General features: G+C 39.5%; 1 long non-coding RNA gene across 3 annotated transcripts in view; it reads left to right on the top strand.

Annotated features, from left to right (window-relative positions):
* LOC123579179 overlaps positions 1-23447 on the top strand; it is a 257069-nt gene that overhangs the window by 177860 nt on the left and 55762 nt on the right. The window lies entirely within an intron of this gene.

Below are 23447 nucleotides of genomic sequence, written 5' to 3'. Positions count from 1 at the left end.
CCATCACCCACCCTCTCCTCCCTCCCACCCCCCATCAACCCTCAGTTTGTTCTCAGTTTTTAATATAGACTACATTTTTAAAAGACTAAGAAATAGCACTATTCAACAGCATCATGGTACCAATAATATGATAGAACAAAGATGAAACATATTTGGATTGTTAACAAAAGTAAATCTTTATTAAGATAAAATAATTTTCAGAATGGACCAAAGCAAACACAGCTCTAAAGAGACACATTTAAAACATATGTTTCTAAAGAGATTCAGAGATTTTTAGAATTAAAGGATTGACAAATATATATTGGAGAAATACAAATACAGAGAAAGCAGGAGTTGCTATCCTAATATCACATAAGGTGGAATTCAGGACAAAGATCATTACATGAGGCAAAAGAGTACATTATAATGTAAGGGGTATAATTCAGTAAAGACAACTTTCTTCCCCAGCTTTATTGAGATACACTGACAAATAATAAAATTATATAAAGGTATACAGTGTGATGATTTCATATACGTGTATTTTGTGAAATGATTACAGTAAGATTAGTTACATCCATCCCTTCACATAGTTACCTTAGTATGTGTGTGTGTGATAGAACATTTACGATCTACTGTCTTAGCAAATGTCAAGTATACAATACAGAATTGTTAACTGTAGTCACCATGTTGTACATTAGTTACTCAGAACTTACTCATCTTATAACTGAAAGTTTGTACCCTTTGACCATCATCTCCCCATTTCCCCCACCCCTCAGCTCCTGGCAACTCCCAATCTACTTTCTGTTTCTATGATTTTTACTTTTTTAAAAACAACATTTATAAATATCTCCACACCAAATAATATGTCATGCACATTTGTAAAACAGAAGGTACAAAAGACTCAAGAAACAGGCAGATGTACACTAGTAGAAAGGGAATTTAATTCACTTCTCTAGGTTTATAGTAGACTAAAAGAACAAAAGTAAGAGTATAGAATACTTAAATAACCAATTGATAAGATAGACCTGATCAAGTCATGTAACCAAAGAATAAAGCCTTTCTCTCCAAAAACTGAGAATCTTTATAGAAATTGATCATATATTAACCCATAAATAAATCTTCAATTAATTCTAAAAGTTAAATGTAGTATGGATAGCATTTTATAACTAGAGTTCCTTAAACTAAAGAGTGATAATAAAGAAGAAAACAAAAAGCTCCTTCCATCTGGGAATTTTTGAAAACACTCTTAAATAACTTTCAAAGGGGAAATAAAAACTGGAATGGAAGACTGTCTTAGGAACCATAATGAAAGTACCTTTTTTTTAAAATCAGAATTTGTGTGATGCAGCTTGTTATGGACTGAATTGTGTCCCACAAATATTCATATGTTGAAGTCCTAACTCCCACTACCTCAGAATGTGACCTTATTTGGAGATAGGATCTTTACAGAGGTAGTCAACTTAAAATGAATTCATTAGGGTAGGCTAATATGACATCCTCATAAAAAGGGGAAATTTGGACACAGAGACACACACAGGGAAACTACTATGAAGACAAAGGTGTAGATTGGGGTTAATCTTCTGTAAGCCAAGGAGCATCATAGATTGCCAGCAAAACACCAGAGGCTAGGCAAGAGGAGCAACATGCTCTTCCTCACAGTCCTCAGAAGCAACCAGTCCTACTGCCTACTGCCACCTTGATCTTGGGCTTCTACCCTGTGGAGCTGTGAGACAATATATTTCTGTTATTTAACCCCCCCCCCCCACCCCCTCACCCCAACTAATGGTATTTTGTTATAGCAGCCCTAGGAAACTAAAACACAGCAGAGCAATGTAAGAGAAAAAAATCATAGCCTTAAATAACAAAATAAAGAAACAAAAGAAAGACAAATTAATTAAGCATGTTACTCAAAATGTCAGGAAAACTATACCAAAATAAACTGAAAGACACCAGAAGTCATTAGTGATGATAAAAGTAGAAATTAATGAATTGGAAAACAGATAAACAGTACTAATAAATAAATCCTAAATGTAGTTCTTTGAACCAATAAAATAGATAAAAACATTAGATAAGATAACCAAGAAAGAAGGATCAGTATATAAATATACTGACTGAGAAACTGAAAGGGATAGGAAAACATCATAATAAAATGTCAATTCTCCTTGATTTAATTTATACATTTAATATTACCATAATAAGATATACAGGGGTTTATTTTTTTTAATCAGATGAGCTTATTTAAAAGTTCACTTGAAAAAATAAACTAGAAGTGCAACCAATTTCTGTACATTAATTTTGTACCCTGTGACTTTGCTGAATTCATGTATCAGTTCTAGCTGACTTTTGGTGGAGTCTGTCAGGTTTTCCTTTGGGACTGCAAACTGGTGCAGTTGCTCTGGAAAACAGTGTGGAGGTTCCTCAAAAAATTAAAAATAGAACTACCCTATGACCCAGCAATAGCACTGCTAGGGATTTACCCAAGGGATATAGGAGTGCTGATGCATAGGGACACTTGTGCCCCAATGTTTATAGCAGCACTTTCCACAATAGCCAAATTATGGAAAGAGCCTAAATGTCCATCAACTGATGAATGGATAAAGAAGATGTGGTTTATATATACAACGGAATACTACTTGGCAATGATAAAGAATGAAAACTGGCCATTGCAGCAACATGGATGGAACTGGAGGGTATTGTGCTAAGTGAAATAAGTCAGGCAGAGAAAGACAGATACCATATGTTTTCACTCATATGTGGATCCTGAGAAACTTAACAGAAGACCATGGGGGAGGGGAAGAGGAAAAAAAGTTACAGAGAGGGAGGGAGGCAAACCATAAGAGACTCTTAAATACTGAGAACAAACTGAGGGTTGATGGGGGCTGGGGGATAGGGGAAATTGGGTGATGGGTATTGAGGAGAGCACCTGTTGGGATGAGCACTGGGTGTTGTATAGAAACCAATTTGACAATAAATTATATTTAATAAAAAAAGAAAAAGGAAACTAGAAAATGAGAAAAATACAGAGAAATGACTGGCCTTACCAGATAGAAAAACCTATGATAAACGTTTAATAATTAAAGCAAGGTTGTTGTGGCAAATGAAGCATGCCCATGAAACAATACAGACAATCTAAAAAAGAGATATAAATACTATGGCAATTCAGAATATGATAAGATATTTCAAACTATAGGGGAAAGGACGAACAATTCGGTAAATGATGTTGGGATAATTGAATAGTCATTTGGAAAATTTTCAAAGGTAGCAAAGGTTTAAATCCTAAATATTAAACCATAAAGGTACACAAAGAAAACATGAAAGAATTCCTTTATAACATTGGAAAGGGAGAGGCCTTTCTAACTCTGACTCAAAATCTAGAAGCCATAAAAGACTGATAAATTAAATTTCATTAAAAACTCAAAAGTCTTCATGGGCAAAAAATATGAAACAGCAAACTGGGAAAAAGTATTTGCAATTCTTAACAAAGATATAGTGGTGATTTCAGTTTTTTTTAAAAGCCTTATCCCTCGTACAACTCAATAATAAAAAGACAAAATGTGGGCAAAGGATCTGAATAGACATTTCTCCAAAGAAGACATACAAATGACTAATAAGCACATGAAAAATGTCAACATCATTAGCCATCAGGGAAATGCAAATGAAGACCACAATGAGATATCACTTTACAGCAACTAAGATGACAATAATAAAAAAGACAGAGGATAACAAGTGTTGGTGAAGATATGGAGAAATTGGAACCCTTATGCAATGCTGATGGGAAGGTAAACTGGCTCATCCACTTTGGAAAAGTGGTCTGGTAGTTCCTATAAATATTAAACTCAGTTACTCTATGACCCAACAGTTCCACTCCTATGTGTATATCTGATAAAATTAAAAACATTTGTGCACACAAAAATTTGTATGCAAATATTCATAGCAGCATTATTCATAATAGCCCACAGGTGACAATATCTCAAATGTCCATCAACTGATGAATGGATATAAAATGTGGCATATCCATATAATACAATGTTATTCAACAATCAAAAGAAAGAAAGTATTGACAGATACCACAACATGGATGAACCTTGAGAACATTTGCTAAGTGAAAGAAGCTAGTCACAAAAGACCACATATGGTATGGTTCATTTATATGAAATATCCTGAATAGGCAAATGCATAAAGCAAGAAAGTAGATGAATGACTGCCTGGGACTGAGGTGGGAGTTGGGGGAAAGTTGGAGAATGGTGGAGAGTTAGAGGGCAATGGCTAAAACGTATGGGTTTTCATTTGAGGGTGATGAAAATGTTCTAAAGTTTATTGTGGTTATGGTTGCACAAGTCAGAATATACTAAAAACCCTTGAGTTGTATATTTTAAGTGCATGAATTAAATGGTTGTGAATTATACCTCAATAAAACACAACTTTTATATAGAAATTAAAGCTGTTAGGTTACCAAAAAGGAAAAGCCTTTATTCATGGTGTCATCCAAAATCATCTTGGTACCACTAAACCACCCCCACATATATCAGCAGTGATATACACCCCAATGTTTGGCAAACATTGAGTACCTAAGTAAAAACATCATGGGGTACACTTAGAACAACTGTTTAAACTGACTCTAATCATGAGGAAACAATCAGACAAACTCAGAATGTGAGACTTTGTATGGGACACCACACCTGCGTTCTACAGAAATATCAGTGTCATCAATGATTTAAAAAAAAAAAGTAGGGGCGCCTGGGTGGCGCAGTCGGTTAAGCGTCCGACTTCAGCCAGGTCACGATCTCGCGGTCCGGGAGTTCGAGCCCGGCGTCAGGCTCTGGGCTGATGGCTCAGAGCCTGGAGCCTGTTTCCGATTCTGTGTCTCCCTCTCTCTGCCCCTACCCCGTTCATGCTCTGTCTCTCTCTGTCCCAAAAATAAATAAACATTGAAAAAAAAAAAAAAAAAAAGTAACTATTCTAAATAAAAGAGATACAATATATGTGACGGCTAAATTCAGTGTGTAATCCTTGAGTGGATCCTAGATTTTTAAAGAAGCCATAAAGACACTTTTGGGGAAATTGAGGAAGTTTGGATATGGACTTAATGTTATATAATATTATCAATGTTAAACTCCTTTTATGTGATAATGGTATTATCAATATTTAGGAGAATGTCCTCATTCATTGTAGAAATATAGTTGACTAATAGGGACTAAAATGTCATGATGTCTTCCATTTAAGTGGTTCAGCAAAAAACCCCTCATATATATAAATACATATATATGTGCAACATATGTGTATTATATATGCACAAACACATGTATATAGCAAAAGTGGCAAAATGTTAAACAGTCAGTGAATCTGTTAATAGGTGAAAGGTGTACGGGTGTTAACATGTATATGTAAATATACTATTCTTTCATCTTCTGTAGGTTTAACATTTTTCAAAATAGAAAGTTGGAAAAATAAATTGAAATAGATTTAAGTATGAAAATATGAAGAACCAAAGCAGTGATAGCCTTTGGCTCACATGATTTAGATAGTTGTCTTAATAGTAGGCTCACTTTTCCTTGTATGTGCATTTCACGTTGTATGACATAATTCTCATTTTTGTTATCACTTTATGAAAAAATATTGTAATTTTATTACCACTGATTCTCCCAAGTTTAACTTGAAAGTAATTTATTATTACATAAAGCTATATCTTGGAATCCAAGTCATATAAGCTCTGCCCCCCCATATTATATGACCAACTTCTTGAAAAAACTTGGTCAAGTTGCCTCCCCATTTTGGGCCTTAGATATCCCATCTCTTAAAAAGAGTATTAAGTGAGTGAAACAGCAAGACACAGAGAGGGAGGAGATGTTTAAAATATAATATCCAGATTATATAAAGAACTCCTACCAAATTAAAAAATAGACAAACAATACAAAAATGTGCAAAAGACTTGAACAGGCACATCATGAAAGAGGATATCCACATGGCTAATAAACACATGACAAGGTGCTCAGCCTCAATAGTCATCAGGAAAAGGCAATTAAAAATACCACAAGATACTTTTCCACACCCATCAACATGACTGAAATAAAGATTTACAAAATCAAGTTCTGGCAAGGATGCAGAGAACTGGACTCCCACACACTCCTGGTTCAACTACAAATTAGAGCCATCACTTTGGAAAATAGTTCCAATATCTGATAATGCTGAATGTTCACCACTCTCTGACCCAGCATTCCTCTCCTAGTTATATATTCAACAGATATCTGTGTACATGAAAACTATTATTTGTATTATCCCCAAACTGAGAAAAACCTACATGTCCATCAACAGTAAAATGGATAAATAAATCAAGGTATTTTCATATAATGGGATACTATACAACAATGAAAATGAATAAATAACTCAACACAGAACAGTGTGGATGAAGTCCACCAATATGATGTTGAAAGAAGCCAGACCAAGAGCACACACTGTATGATTTTACTTATCAAAGTTCAAACACAGTCAAACTTAGTCTATGATATTACAAGTCAGAGTAATAGTTACTTTTGGGGAAAGGGGTGGTAGTAGTGAGCTTGAAGGAGTGTGATGGAGGTTTCTGAGGGGCCATTAATATTCTAATTATTGATCTAGGTGGTATGCGTGTGTTCACTTTGGAAAAATTCCAGTACTTTATGTATGACATGCTGTAATTTAGCGGAAATTTATTAAAATGAAATTTTAGGGGGCGCCTGGGTGGCTCAGTCAGTTAAGCATCTGACTTCTGTTCAGGCTGTGATCTCACAGCCTGTGGGTTTGAGCCCCACGTCAGGCTTCTGTGCTGACAGCTCAGAGCCTGGAGCCTGCTTTGGACTCTGTGTCTCCCTCTCTCTCTGCCTCTCCCCTGCTCACACTCTTTCTCTCCTTCAAAAATGAATAAACATTAAAAAAATGAAAATTTAAAATACTTATTGAAACAGAAGAAAAAAGATTTAAACATTTCTTCTATCAGATCTCACAGGATTACTTGCATCAGGGATATGAAAGGGCGATATATTTTAGTTTGAATTACACACTTATAACATACATCCAGATTACTTAGGTGCATATTTATTTTGTGTATACAATGTATAATGCATAATTAATAACACTTTTGGAACAGTTGCAATTTCCCATTCATTTTCTTATTTAATTCTCATTTAAAAATAGTGTAACAGGAAGGCCAGAAATTATCTCAGTTTTACAGGGGACAAAATTAAGACTCAGAGAGGTTCAGGGACATATCCAAGGTTACCCAGCTAGAATTTGTATGTAATTTAAAAAAAATTATAGGCAATTAGCTAACGGCATATAATCCACCGCATGCTTTTTAGTCTTGTGTCACAGTTCAGAAATCCCAGGCAGAAGGAATTTGAGAGCTGAGATCCTTGGGTGCAGTTCTTCCCCTTTCCTAACACAGCCAGATTGCACAATCTTTCCATGTTGCAGTTGATACCCACTAATAGACTCTGGCTGGAACACGACATTTATCTCCTTCTCATTTGTACCACACAAATGAAGTTAGAATAATGGCACTTTGTTGGCACAAAGGAAAGCCAGTTCCTAAGTGTCCCACTTTTTCTCTTCTGTTCAGTGTTCAGAGTTGACGCAAAATAACAAATGCCCTGGCCCAGTTTGAGAACACAGCCCAGCCCTGTAATAAAAAGACCAGAATTTGTCCTTCCAGTGAGTGCTTAGTCATGGGACTTCCCATCCTATGTGGACATGCCACATCCCAGCCCCTTGGAGAGTGTCCTGAAGTAAGCATCTATGAGGTCAAGTAAGAGGGGGAGACTGAGCTGGTGACTAGGCAGAAGGTCCCACTGAGGCCCCAAGGGAGGTAGTGGGAAGGAGCCTGGATCAGAAGTTGGAGGACCCTGGTTGAAGTCTACTCCAATACCCACTAACTGTGGGAACAGGAGTAGGCCACAAACCATATCATCACACACAAACAGTTCGAATTCTGACTGGGCATCTTGCCAGCTACGTCACCTTGGCCCAATGTGTCAGGATTTCTAGATCATTTTCCTCATCTGTAAACTGAAGGGGCTGTTTGGATGCCCTTGAAGGAGCCATTTTCTGCTAGCTCATATTATGATCTCCAAGGATCCACATCTTCATCTGTGAAATGGAGAAAATTATTCTTGCCTGTTTATTAGGTTGCTTGGAGAGACAAGGGGGCCAGCATGTGGTAAGTGCCTGGTAGGTTTTCTTAGTACTCAGTGTATTTGGCTTGAGAGTTCTTCCCTAGATTCTCAGCAACATAACCATTAATGCTGCCTCCTTTTTTTTTTTTAATTATTTAATGTTTATTTTTGAGAGAGAGAGAGAGACAGAGTGCAAGCAGGGGAGGGGAAGAAACAGAGGGAGACACAGAATCCAAAGCAGGCTCCAGGCTCTGAGCTGTCACCACAGAGCCTGACATGGGGCTCAAACCCATGAACCGTGAGATCATGACCTGAGCTGATGTCATACGCTCAACCAACTGAGCCATCCAGGTGCCCCAACCCTGCCTTGTTTTATGGTCCCTTTGATAGGCTGCATTTTGTAGGCCGTATCTTACATTAGCTGCCTTTATAAGGTCTATTCATTCTTCAGGGGAGAGGCAATTCAAATTCATCACATGGAACCAGCAGAACATTCCACTGGCTACCACAGGGAAGGAGAGGTCCTCTTGTTTCCAATTCCATGTATTCTCTCCTCTTTCACTGCTCAGCCAACTCATGCCTAAGTAGCCCAGAGACCTGGTCTATGGTACCCAGCTCCACAGGAGACTCTAAGAAAATGATCCCTGTCCTCTGCACGCACACACACACACATACACACACACGCACACACATATTGTCTGAAGTTTACTGGGTTGTCTGGGGAGATAGTGAAAGCCAAAGTTATGACCCTCCGCAGAAGGACCAAGGATTCCTTGCAGGAAGTGTCTAGAACAACCAGACATGTGGGAAAGAAGGATGCTGGCTTCAGTGGTCTCCCTCTCTTGAGTTCATATGACTTCAGGCATATCCACACCCTTGTGGTCAGTCTGGGTAGTAGGGATCTTATAGGGTCTGTGCCCTGTGGAGATGGACAGGAGCAAGGCAAGACCTTCCCTCTGAACATGAGGGGACCATCAGATTATCTGGCTATCTGTAAGTGTGCGTGTGCGTGTGTGTGTGTGTGTGTGTGTGTGTGTGTGCGCGCGCGTTTTAAAGGAGGCACAGCGCCCCCCTGAGCCCAGCATGTTAGTTGCAGGAGAGGTCAGAGAAGGTCCCCAGGCTATGAGATCCAGCCATGCTCCCTTATGGAGAGTGTCCCATTGGAGTCCTTTGAGGCTGTGCTGAGTTAATTAGTGTCCTCTAAAACTTCATGTCCACCTGGATCCTAAGAATGTGACCTTATTTGGAAATGGTGTTTTTGCAGATGTAATTAGTTAAGATAAATTCATATTGGATTAGGGTGGGACCTAATCCCATGTCTTTTAAGAAGAGGGAAATTTGCACAGAGGAAAACATAGAGACAGAGGGAAGAAGGCCATGTGAAGACAGAGGCAGAGATTGGAGTGTTGCAGCTATAAACCAACCAATGTCAAGGATTTCTGGCAACCACCAGAAGCTAGGAAGAGGCAAGGAAGGATTCTTCCCTAGATCCTTCAGAGGCACCATGACCCTGTAAACACCTTGATTTTGGACTTCTAAACTTTAGAGGTGTGAGAGAAAAAAAATTCTGTTTTAAGCCACCCAGTCTGTGGTGCTTTGTTATGGCAAGTCCTGGGACACTAATAGAGTCCAAACTTTGATTCTTCTTGTAACTCTGACTATAGCCTTAACCCATGCTTCTCCCACTCTCTGCTGAGCTCTGATTCATTTCACTAGAAGCCCATACAGATATAAATCTGCCTCCCCCAAATCCCTCTTCCAGTGGAGAAAGGCACCCAGTTGCCTGTGGATCAGCTAGCACCGTATCATGGCTCTTTGAACATAAATGAAAAGAGGGACTATCTTGTCTCCACTCTGCTCCCCACTTTGCCCTCATCCTTGCAGGTTTAGGTAAAATCTCAGGGTTCATATAGACCTTCAAGATCCCTGGTCCACACTGATTGCTTGACTTCTCTTGGCAATATCCTCAGCAAGAGGTCATGCTGCCTCCTGTTTGGGACATTCTTGGATCTTTGTAATGTCATATTGCTCCTCCTTTCTCCCTCTTTCCTTTCCTCAAACATTCACTGATTACTTATGCAGTGAACAGACTCAGTCTCCTCCCGCCCATGAGGTTTATATTCCAGTGGAGATTTAATACTGGAAAACTCTTCCTTTGTTGGCCCCTGATCTGCCACCAAAGCAAAGCTGTTCTTAGTCTAGCTAGGTGGGGATTGTGGTGGTGAACACCACAACACTCCCTTTGAGTCTGGGCACATCTTGTTTTCACATCTAGATTGATGCAGGTGTCAAGCAAGGGAAAGACTACTGAAATGGCATCTCCCTCCCCTCTGGTCAGCCTGAATTGCTGTAATTGTTCTAAAATCCATTTCATAAGGCAATTGGTGTTTAAACACTGTAACCACAAGAGGTTGGCAACTTCCATGTTTTAGTTATCCCCAAATCAAATTAAGTATCTATGTGTATACTGGAGGGAATCATCACTTTTATTATGTGAGACAGACATTGTCATATCGTTTTGAGTTTTATTAGCACACATATATTTGAAAAAATGCAATTTACATGATGTAAATTATACAATATGGTCTACTAATTAAATGGATGGTTTCAATATACTATATCTTTTATTATATAAGATAAAATATTTGGCAAGTGTATCAAATTCATTGAACAATCTGAAAACATGTCATGGATGTTTAAAACTGACAAGAACCTTAGTAATTAACTAGGCTTCTCTGATTTTTATGACAGAGGAAACCAAAGTAGAAAGAACTAAACTAACTTGTTACACAAATAGAAATTGATTGGCAACTCAAACTCAGATCTCTGGGCATCTTCCCAGCAGCCTAGTGAGATGGATTCCACTTTGTAAATGAAGTTGCTGAAGTTCTTGAGAAGTGAGGACTTAACTGGTTGGCCAGGATCATGTGGCTGGTGTTTCTATATATGTGAGGTGGACTATGCTTGTTTTTTGAGATATCCACCTTAATCTCAGCTGGATAGAGACTATTTAACATGTGTTTTGTTTTTACTTTAAAGTTGTATGGTGGGAATTGGTCTTCCACTGATGACAGAACTCAGTGGAGAGGGGACCCAACTGACTGTGAGTAGGTCTTCTCTCCACTGCCTAATGTAGTCAAGATGGGTCATTCATTTGCTCTCAACAGGATGGGCCATGTGCTCAGAGAAACTCTCAGGGTTAATGGGGTCCCTTAGCAGGAAACTAGCTCAAGGAACCTATCCTCATGAAGGAGGTCCTAGAGATTATGAGGAATTCAGTTTGTATTATGCTGCTGGTCCAGAAACCAGTTGCCAGAGCTTTGTCCCAAGACCTTTGCTGCAGGGACAAGGCTATAGCTCCTTCCAGCTTCTGATTTGGCTCTCTCAAGCTTCCAGACTGGTGATCATACATGGTTGCCAGAACAGTGACTGAAAGGGTTGAAATGGGGATAAGTCCATGGATGGTTCTGGGAAAGTTTGGTACTTAACATAGGTGAGGCAGTGAAGTGGCCAATTCATTTACTTATTTGATTTATCCATTCAACAAATGTGTACTGAGTGTTTGCCGTGTACCATTCATTCATGCTTCAGGATGCTGCTAGATAACTGCAGTGAACAGACAAGATCTCTGCTCTCATAAGCTCCAATTCTAAAAGAGGAGACAGAAAATAAGCAAGGAAACATTTTCATGTACAATATATTATCACAAAGTGGTATATGCTATGAAGAAACGCCAAACACAGTGGAAGTATAGAGATTAATGAGATGCACAGGTTTAGATGGGATGTTCAGACACCTTTTAAGAGGGCACAGTCAGACAGAGAGCTGAATCAAGTGAGAAAGCAAACTGTGGGTATATTTGGGGGACTGACATTCTAGGCATAGCAAACTGGATGTGTACCGAGAGAGAAGGATGCTTGCTGTGCCAAGGAATAGCAGAGACACACATGTGGCTGGAGAGGGGTAAGCTGGGACAGAGGCAGTAGGAGCAAGGAGCAGAAGCACAGCCTTATTGTGAGCAAAATGGGGAGCCGTTGGAGGATTTTGAGGAGATTCTCTGGCTGTTGCATGGAAAAGAGACCTCCGGGGGCAAGATGAGAAATGAACATCAGCCTAGGATGCTCTGAAGGCATCCTGTGGGTTAGTGGCTGGATGAGTAGAAGTAGTTGTAAGATATTTGGAGGATCTTGTTTTGTGTGAAGAGATAACTTCACTGCTCCATCCTGACAGTTTTCTTCCAATAACTTTCTTCCAATAACTTCTCCCACTCCCTGTGCTCCCTTTGTTCTTCCCCATGGTGGGTGGAAGGAGTACCAGGCAAGGGGTTAGGAAACCTTAATTCTGTTCCAGCCCTTTTATACCTGGCCCATGAACTTGGGCACATCAATCACCATTTCTGAGCCTTCATTTCAGCACTCTTAAAATTAGTCTTATCTTCTCTTTGTTTCTTACCCCAGGAGATGGTTGTTAGTGTCAAAGGAGCTAATGTGAGCATAAGGATTTTATAAACAATTAAGAAGTAAGCAAATGAAGGGGCGCCTGGGTGGCTCAGTCAGTTAAGTGTCCAATTCTTGGTTTCAGCTCAGGTCATGATCTCATGGTTAGTGAGTTCGAGCCCCGAGTCAGGCTCTGCATTGACAGTATGAAGCCTGCTTGGGATTTTCTCTCTCCCTCTCTCTCTCCCCATCCCTGCCTCAAAAAAATAAATAAGCCTTAAAAAAAAAAGTAAGCACGTGTAAAGGACTTTGGTCTTTTGTTTATTTTATCTGTATCCTGGCTATTCAGAAATAACCTTATCAAATGCTAACTGGATGGTGAAAATAGTTACAAGTTATAGTCTCAGTGAAGCAAACTAACAACTAAATAACTAACTGTTAACTAGTTAAACAGAGTCTTTTAAGAACATGGAGATAAGAAAAAGTGTGTTGATGGGAGTTTGGTATTTTTTCTTTAAGTTTTAGAGAATTCAGCTCCAACTCCCCCAAAACCTCCCTATCTCTGGGGGTAGATGGAATCAGTGCTATTCAGAACAATGGTCTTCACTACCCATCATCGAACCAGTATTTCTTTACAATCCCTGAGCTCTGTTAAGTGAGGAAGGAAAGTGATCTTGACTTTATCTTATAGAATCTCAGTAAAGTTTGGAAAGGAAAGCGACTTTATGCCATCTTCCATGTTAGAACTTGTTACTTGTCCACAATTCTTCCTCCTCTATGTCCTGGCCATGTCTTTTGCGTGGCTCTAGAGTATTTCCCTGACCCTTCAAGTTGGGGTTTGGTCATATGACTTGCTTTGGCCAATTGGGATGTGGATGGATTGTTGAGACTGTGAGAGGCATGGTAAGTTTCGCCAGCCCTCTTGGAGCTTCTGTTCTGCATTTAAGAAAAACATGCCGTAGCCCTGTAGAAAGACACACAGAGCAGATCTGAACCATCCCAGCCTGTGGGTCCAGTCTAGTTTCTTGAGCCCAGCTAAGCCTCCCCGAGAATGGCCAACTCCAGCTGACCCATGAGTAGAAAATAAATACTTATTATTGTTGTAACCTAGTAAGATTTTAGGATTGTTTGACATTCAACATTATTATAGCAAAATCTGACTCATACCTTCTGAGATGACAGAAAGCTCTGTTAACCACATTAGCCTGTTCCAAGCTATTTTGATTCCTTGAGGTTACTCTAAGCTGTGTGAGAAGCTTCTCAGGCTTCTGTGGCTTTATCTTATCTATTCACATCAATGAACTTTTACTCCATAGAATAGTTTTAAAGAGCAATCTCCATGCCTTTTCCCAAGGCAGCGCCTCAACCAGAATCAGTCCCATGTTGATACCAAACTAAAAGCTTTAAAGTCAAGATGACCAATAGAATGTTTGGAGATGGAAGGCCAGACTGCAAGTGTATCAGGCCCTTATGGATTCAAACAAGAAATAGATCAAGGCAGTCCAATAAAGAAAGACCATAGAAAATGACCTACAATGAACTGCAATGTCACCTTCATGTTTGAAGAGTGACTCAGATCAAAAGCTTTGAGACTGGGTGAATCTGGAAATAACTTACCTCTTGTCAGAAATTGCCATTAGCTATTGGTTTAAACAGTGAAATTTGAATCTCCAGCCCCTGTATGTCTGGCTATGCCTACCTGATGGAGGACCTAGTGGGTCCTCTAGCTTATTAGAACTGGATAGCTTCCCACAGAACTGACAGTGCAGGGAGAATGTAATGTACCAGCCTGAAGGCACTGGAGATCCCTGGACCAGTCACCTTGGAATTCTCTGGTCTCCAGGACAACTGAGTCATAAATCCTGGGCATTTCAGAGCTGGAAGGGGCTTAAAGATCGTCTGCCAACTCCCTATCCTGATGCTTGAGATCCTTAAAAACATCTGAGAAAAGTCAGGTATCCATTGCACTGAGAAAAACATATTCCTTTTCAAGGCTACATATATCATCTTTGGATAACATCCTGTGCTATGGAATGAATGTTTTTGTCCTCTAAAATTCATATTAAAGCCCTAATCCCAGTGTGGTATTTCCAGATGGGGTCTTTGGGAGATAATTAGGTTTGAATGAGGTCATGGGGGTGGGGCCCTCATTATGGGATTAGTACCTGCATAAGAAAAGACAGGAGATATCTTCCCCTCTCTCCTCTGCTCTCCACCGTGAAGATATAATGAGAGAAGATGGACCTCTGCAAAGAGGAAGCGGGCTCTCACCAGACACCAGATCTGTCAGCACCTTGACCTTGGGCTTCCCAGCTTCCAGAACTGTGAGAAATAAATGTTGTGGGTATTTTCCCCCCAATCCACCCAGTCTATGGTAATTTGTTATAGCAGCCCAAATGGACTAAGATACTCTGGTTGTGGAGCAGTTCTCTCTTCTACCAAAATAATCTCTGTCTTACTCTCATTTGCTCATTCTCTCTTCACTTTTTTGAAGGCTTAGAATAGGAGTTGGCAAACTTTTGCTGCAAAGAGTCTAAATATTTTAGGCTTCGTGGACCATTCGATCTCTGTCACTACTACTCAACTCTGCCATGTAGCAAGCGAAAGTAGTCATCAATATGTAAATGAGTGGGCATGGCTGTGTTCCAATAAAACTCTATTTAGAAACACAGAAATTTGATGGGGCACCTGAGTGGCTCAGTCCGTTGAGTGTCTGGCTTCAGCTCAGGTCATGATCTCACGGTCTGTGGGTTCGAGCCCCGTGTTGGGCTCTGTGCTGATAGCGCAGAGCCTGGTGCCTGCTTCAGATTCTGTCTCCCTCTCTCTCTGCCCCTCCCCTGCTCATGCTCTGTCTCTCTCTCTCTGTTAAAAATAAACAAACATTTAAAAAAATTAAAAAACACACAGAAATTTGAATATAATTAGATTTTTACCTTGCACTAGATATTACTCTTCTTTTGATTTTTTCCCAACTAGTTAAAAATGTAAAAAGCCATTCTTATCTTGTGGGCTGTACAAAAACAGGCGGGGGCTGATTTGGTCTGCAGGCTATAGTTTGCCAGCTCCTAGCAAAGATTTTTCCTCTTCTTCAAGACAGCCTTTCAATTACATATAATTTCTGCTCCATCCTGGACACTTATCCAATAAGTACTGAGCACTCACTATGGGCTAGGGAGCAAGTTTGCATCAGGTGCTGGGGATATGCATCTGAAAATGACATGGTCCCCACCCCAAGGGAACTGGGTAGAGGCACTTTCTAATTGGACCTTCACAGCAGTCCTTTGTGGCACATGCTGTTATCATACAGAAGAGGAAATCAAGGCCAGAAAGGGTAAATAATTTGCCCAAGGTCTAAGAAGTGACATAGCTTGGACTGGAACCCACGCAATCTGGGTTCAGTGTCTGCCCTGCTATCCCATCTCTGCATGGAAATCGAGACAGTCAACTATATTTTACACATCTCTTTTGGGCTGGGCACTTTGCTCCTAATGTCTCAATCCAAATGACGTCTTAGGAGGTAAACATTAGCATTCAAATTTTACAGATGAGACTTATACAAGGCAGTGACTTGCCTGAGGCTATGCAGAGCCTTGAGCATTCCCCACATCCTGTCTGTCTGTCTGTCTGTCTGTTCTTAGCCCCCACCAAGGGATAAGAGAGAAAGGACTCAGAGCTGCCCTCATAACACATATAGTCCTGGTAGGAGACAGATTTACCCAACCCGCCATTAACTTTTGACATTTAGGACCCCTCACTAAGGTATGGAAGACAAAGCGTGCTCATTTCTGTGGCTTCATCCTATGCAGAGACTGGAGAACACTGGGTGCTGGTGCCTGATGGGTGGATGTTGGGATTTAAAAAGAAGGAGGAGGCATTATAAAAGGGTTATGGACTCTTGCTACGTAAAGTGTGGTCCCCAAATCAATAGCACTGACACCATCCAGGTGTACAATCTTCTGAAGGGTCATCCTCTGCAATGTGACAGTCATTCCAGGGCATAGGGCTCTTTCTTGGGTGCCACTGGCCATGCTGAGCTGACCTTGGTCCTTACCCACCCTTTCCTTTCTCCTTCACTTGCCCTATAACTTGGGGCAAGTTCTAAACCTTCTCTGGGCCTTAGTTTCTCTTTTGTAAAATGCCCAGATCACTGTTCTTTTCTCAATCCTGACAGTTCTGTTTGTTACTGGGGAATTTTAAAAGATTTTAATTCTGATGTCCAGGGCCTACAGCCAGAAATTCTGATTTAACAGGTCCTGGGTGAGGCCCAGGAATCAGTGCTATTTAAGATCCCTGAGCCATTATATCGTACAGCCAGTGTTGAAAACCGAGAAGCCAGATCCCTGATTCTCAAACATCTGGATGCGTCGGCATTACCTGGGTGCTTCTTAAGGATTCAGATGCCCAGGCCCACCCAGCACTTCTGAGCCAGAATTTCCCAGTGAGCGGCCCTGGGGCTGGGCATGAGTGTGTTTAACAAGCTCCCAAGATGACGCTCGCAGGAAAGCTTGAGAACTCCTGGAATCAATGGCCTCCGAGGTCTCTTTCAGCTCTGACTCTGAGATTCCCCCAGTCAATGATTCTGTTCTTTCTCCCTGTGCTGGCATCGCCCGCTGGCAATGAGCAGAGGCATCATCAGCTTGTAAGCAAAGCTCCAGTGCCCCCTGAGAATGCAGCCAGCTGGCAACAGTGGAGAAAAGCGATAAACACATTTGACTTTTCTTTATCAGCTGTGCCATGTACATGATGTGCAAGAAGACTGGGTCTCTGTGTCAAGGCCGTCTGAGGCCTTGTGTTAGGACCAAGGGCAGGCCTGGGCCCTGCTCTGTTTGCCTGCTCCCTGCTTTGGCCCCAGGGTGGGTACTAGTGACAGGCTGCTACTGCCTAGATGCCAGACCCCAATCCACTTGAAAGAGGAAAATGAGCCTTAGAGTAGATGCGAATTTTCTCACCTTTCTTTGCCTTTCCGGGTCAGCCCCCTTGGTAGGCTAGATCAATACCTTGACTCCCAGGAGGATCCACGGCTGGAATGAGGAACCCAGAGCCAGGCTTAGAACAGGCTCTAGGACAGGGCTCTGACCTTGCCCTGGCTCAGGGAGGCCATTCTGGAGTCTCCATTCCTTTATGTAGCATGTGGCGATTTAATGGCAGTGAAATTTATTGTGGGTAATGGAGTGTCAAGCTCCTTATTGCTAATGGATGATTTCAAATGTGGAGAAGGATTTATTAAATAACTCAAGCATACGCCTCCAAGAGACGATTACTGTGAGTAAAAACAATTATGTAGTTAAACAAGGAGGAAAGAAATTTTAAATTCATCTTTTTAAAGTTCTCTATATCAGTTTAAATGTGTGATTTTAGAAGGGGGGGGGATTAGTTTCAACAAATTACTCATCAAGTTGTTTTTCTTTTTTTTCCCTTCAATTCCACAGAAACCAATTGCCCTATTTGGCTGCCATTTAAAGAGGTTACAGATTGGTGTTTGGAGAGAAAAAAAAAAATAACTAAGAGAGTGGGACCTAGTTTGGTAACTTCCTGCAGTTCCCAGGTTCAGATTTCCTTGGTGTATAAGTGGCTGTCACCCTGAAATGGAAGGAAGGAGTCAAGGAGGCAGCAGGAACTGTCATGCAAAGAGAAGGATCAGAGATGTCTTCCTGACACTAGACAAGGGCCTTAGAGCTGGGAGGACTTTGGAGGACCAGTTTCATTGTGCACATGGAGAGGCTGAGGCCCAGAGAGGGAAAGTGACTTTGTGAAGATCACACAGCTCGGAGATCGCAAGGCTAGAAGCCAGAGTGCCCCATTGGTCTCTCTGTGAAATGGGATTATAAATAGTGACCTCACAGGGCTGTCTGGAAGGAGACAGGAAACAGGAGGGAAAGTGCTGTGGGAAGTGTACACGTTTAGTACCCAGAAGGGGCTGTTTATGGGGGAAGGACTGGCTGTGAACCTCTGTGGTGGTTCATTTTGGTGAAGGGCTTGCCCCTCAGTCGCTGCAGACATTCTGCAGCCAGGACCACAGCTGGCTGAGGTCCTTGGCCTCCTTTCTCTCCCACTGCGCCGAGGAAAGGCACAGGCAACCACAGCCCCCTGACATTTTCTTTGAGATGGTGACAGCTGGTAGGACTTTTGACTAAAGGCATAAAGAGCAAGCAGGGAAAAAAAATAAGTTACTGTGTTAAAAAGTGGTTTAAAAATGTGCTCTGCCATCTGTTTGGCCACAGTGGCTTTTTGGGGTGGGTGGGGAGGGGGACAGAAACCTTCCCCTCTCCCATTCCTGGGTCTTTCTGTGGTCAGGGCCCACATAAGAAACTTGATCAAGTCTGCAAGTTTTGTTTTCCATGTTTCCTTCTTTCTGCTCCTTTCTGTTCCTGACACAGGCCCTCAGTTCTGCTTCCTGAAAAGACATTTCCTTAATTGCCCCAATTGCTAACGAAGTCCACCCTCTGCCAAAGCCCTGCACTCAAGAGGCAGGGTTTTTTGGTTTGGCCTTTTGCTGAGTCTGGTCCTAGTGTAGAGAAATGGGATTTGAAAAGACAGGTATTTAAGCTCTGCTCTACCTTGCAGTATTACAGCCTTTGTATTTACGCAGGTTTTCCCTCATGTCCTAAAGCTTTTTACTTTTCTCCTGCTGATATTTCTTACTGAGTTTGTCAGAAGCGTTTTTCAGGTTCTGTTTTCTCCTTTTGTGAATAGGGTTATAAAATGCATATTCTAATTAGCCATTGCTGTGTAATACGAAAGTTATTAATCTTGTGCATGGATTTTTATATCTATCACCTTGATGAATTCGTATTTGATTATAATCACCCTTTGGTTTCTGTGGATTTTTTAGGTAAATGGTTATATTGACTGGAAATACTAACAGTTTTATCTCTTTCTGTTCAGTGTTGCATTTCTTATTTCCTTCTCTTGTTTTTCTCCATGGGCAGGCCCATGCTACAATATTGAAAAGTAGCAATGATCATGGGCATCCTTGCTTTGATCTTGACTATAATGGGATTACTTCTGGTAATTTACCATTAACTATGATGTGTGCTGTGGATCAATAGTAGAAAACATTATCAAGTCAAGTTGTTGTTGTTGTTGTTGTTGTTGTTTTTAATCAGAAATGGGTACTGAATTCTATTAAACTTTAGTATCAATTGAGATGATCTGCTGAGATGATTTCAATCTAGTCAGAAACATAGATGGTGTTCAGGTGTTGAACCATTCTTGTATTTCTGCTCATAATGCAGTACTGGTTCTGATTTTCTAATACCTTACTTAGGATTTTTGTATCTTTGCTCATAAATGATATCGGCTTGTGTTTTTATTTCCTTTTGTCTGTGTTTTCCTTGTCCAGTTTTGGAATTGGGTTATGTTAGTCACATAAAATGAATTGGGTGGTTTCTATTTTCTATGCCCTGGAGTATGTATTGCATGGAATTTTGGATTTCCTGAATGTTTGGTGGGATGTTCAAGACTGTAAACTTTTTTGCTTTGTGCATCTTAACAGGATAGAGCTTTAGTTATGATTTCAATTTGTCCTATGATTATTAGTCTTACTTGATTTTCTTCTTTTTGAGCCAATTGTGATTTATTGTTCTCTAGAAAACTATCCAATCCCCCTAGATTTTCAAATGCTTTGGTATAAAATTCTCTTTACTTTAAAGTATGTGTTATCTTTTCTGTCTCATTTCTTATTCTCCTCTTTAAAGTTCATTTATTTATTTTAAGAGAGAGAGAGTGAGCATGTGAGCTGGGGAGGGGCAGAGAGAAAGAGGGAGAGAGGGAGAGAGAATCCCAAGCAGGCTCCACACTGTCAGCGCAGAGCGCGGTGCAGGGCTTGATCTCACGAACCGTGAGATTAGTCAGGACCTGAGCCAAACTCAAGAGTCTGACACTTAACCAGCTGAGCTGCCTAAGCATCCCACATTTCCCATTATTAACATTGTATTTTTCTGTCCCTCTCTCCCATCATACCCTTGCCATAGACTATTCTAGTTTATTGGTATTTTCAAAGAATCAACTTTTAGTTTTATTAATCTACACTATTGCTGTGTTTCCTACTTTGTTAATTCTGCGTTTTATCTTTATTAGCATTTCCCCAAATTTCATTGTTTTAATTTTTTTAACTTCTTGAAAAGCTTAGTTACTCTCCTTTTAACATTTTTTCGTTTTTCTGAGAACTTTAAGACTGTAAGTTTCCCTGCATTAGGTATATGCCTCAGAATTTTGATATATGGACTCTCCTTGTCATTAATTTCTAAACAATAATATTAATTTTCCTTAACTAAGAATTATTTAAAAGAAATTTAACATTTTCAGATGCATAGGAATTTTTTGGCTATTTCTTTGTTATTAACTTTAAATTTTACTGCATTTTGGCCTGAAAATAACTTGCTTGACTTCTTTGTTATGGGATTTGTTGAGATTTCCTTTGTGACCTAATACAGAAGTTAATTTTTAATGTCCCACGTGTGACAGAAAATAATGAGCAGTCTTTTATTAACATCTATGTCTATTAAATCATGTTTTAAAATTATAGTATATATGTTATTCACATCCTCTCTGTACTTGATCTATATAGCTACTTGATCTAAGTGAGTGCTGAAAGCTAACTAACAAAATCTCTTATGATGATTGTGAATTATCACTTCTCCTTGTTCATCTTTTAATTTTTGCTTTATGTATTAAAACTATGTTATTGAGTGCATAAAAGTTTATGGCTGATATATCTTTTCTGTAGAATTTATATTTTATCTGTGTAAAATGTCTCTTAGCCCAGTCCCTTTCATTGTTCTTTGCCTTGATTTTTATTTTGTTTGATATTATTACTACTCTACCTACATTGTTTTTGTTACTATTTGCATGGCATAGCTATTTCCATTCTCTTATTTTTAACTTCCAACCGTCATTTTGCTTTTGTATAGTTTACAAGCAACGTATACCAGGTTTTTATTTTTTAAACCTAGTTTGAGAGTTTCTTTCATCTGGGGTGCCTGCGTGGCTCAGTCGGTTGAGTGTCCAACTCTTGATTTCAGATTAGGTCATAACCCCAGGGTCATGGGATCAAGCCCCACATTGGACTCCATGCTAAGCAAGGAGCCTGCTTATGATTCTCTCTCTCTCTCTCTCTCTCTCTCTCTCTCTCTCTCTTTTCCTCTCTCTCCCTCCCTCTGCCCCTCTCCCCTGCTCATATGCTCATGCTCTCTCTCTCTCAAATAAAAACATTAAATTTTTAAAAAAGAGTTTCTTTCATTAAATAGGGATTTGAACCAGTCATACTTATTGATATTATTGATATAGTTGGATTTACTCCTGTAATTTTTTTTCCCTTTTTTAAATCATGAACTCTTGCTTTACCCCCCTTTATCTCTCCTGCTTTCTTTCTCTTTCTTTCTTTCTTTCTTTCTTTCTTTCTTTCTTTCTTCTTTCTTTCTTTCTTTTTGATTGGAGGATGACTTTTTTGAGTGACTTTTTGTTTTCATTTTCTTCTCTAGTGGTTTGAAGTTATTTATTCTATTTGTATACTTCCAATAAATTATTGTAATACATCAGTGCTTTTTTAAAGAGACATACTGATATCTGGAAATCAATCACTATCTAGATCCTCCCAGTGAAAAATACTAAAACCTTTTACTTTTTTCATTACTTGATTTCTCTTACTACTCTTTCTTTCTCCTTTCTTATACTTACCATGTTGATATAATTCGGTATTTTAGTTACAAAATATTAATTATTTTGTTTTAATATAATCATGTATTTCAATTAGTAAAATCTTAATTTCTTTAGTTGTTTTCTTTTGTTTGTTGTTTTGTTTTGTTTTCCTTAACATTAATTCTTATAGCCCGTGTTTTTCTCTTTGATTCATTTTTTCATTTTATACTGTTTTATCCTGTCTAAGAATTCTTTCTGGAATGTTTGACAATATCTTTATTTTCCCCTTTTACTTCAAAGATAGTTTTACAGGGCATCAAATTCTAGGTTAAAAATAAATTGCTTCAGATATCCGAGATTATTATTGTTCTATTGTCTATTGCCATCTATGGTCCCAGGATGAATTTTGATGATGCTTGATTCTCATTTCTTTGCAAGGAATCAGTTCTGTCTGTATGGAGGAATTTTCTCTTCTGTGTAAAATTTTCCACATGATACCTAAATGTAGATCTTTTTAAATTTAACTAGCTTAGCACTTGATGGACTTTTAAATATGGAGACTTTCATGTTTTTTTCAGGAGTTTTTTTCCCACATCTTACTTGAGCATTTCTTTTCCATTCTCACTATACCCTCTTTCTAGTCTCCTATTACATGGATTTTGTCACTGTTTTGATTCATTCTCCATTTCCCTTAATTTTTTCCTCTTTATCTCTGTTGCTTTCTATGCTTTGCTCTGGGTCAAGTCCTTTGTTCAATCTTGAAGTTTAGTAATCTGCTCTTTAGGTGTGTCTATCCTGATACTCCACCCATATATTGAGGTTTTTATTTCAGTCCTAAAATCTGTCATATCCAAGACCTCTCATTGATTATCTTATATGTTTACAAATAGCTGCTCACATGAAAATACTAATTAAACTTTTCTAAAGGCTTTTTCTATTTGTTTTATTGGTTCTTTCCATGGGTTTTAGTTCTTCAGGTTGTTATTTAGTTCTTTTTGTTAAATTTAGCTCCTCAGATTGTTAAATTTGGTACTTTTCTTTCATGGTGTTGATTTTTTTTTCAAGACCATTTACCCTATCAGTCATCCTTGGGTCCTCCTGCTGACTTCGGTGCCACAAAGCTGCTTTCCCAACTTGTTTGCAAAAATTCTTTCCTTTGTGCAACTGGGATGTGGTTTTCTTCTTCAGTTTTCCCTGTCTTCCTTACTTTTTTCAGGGATTTTTAATAATCTTTGGTCCACAGGGG

Source organism: Leopardus geoffroyi, chromosome E2 (assembly GCF_018350155.1).
Source record: "Leopardus geoffroyi isolate Oge1 chromosome E2, O.geoffroyi_Oge1_pat1.0, whole genome shotgun sequence".
NCBI classification, from domain to species: domain Eukaryota; kingdom Metazoa; phylum Chordata; class Mammalia; order Carnivora; family Felidae; genus Leopardus; species Leopardus geoffroyi.
Note: the sequence above shows the minus strand (reverse complement) of the source record. Positions and strands in the feature narration are given on the sequence as shown.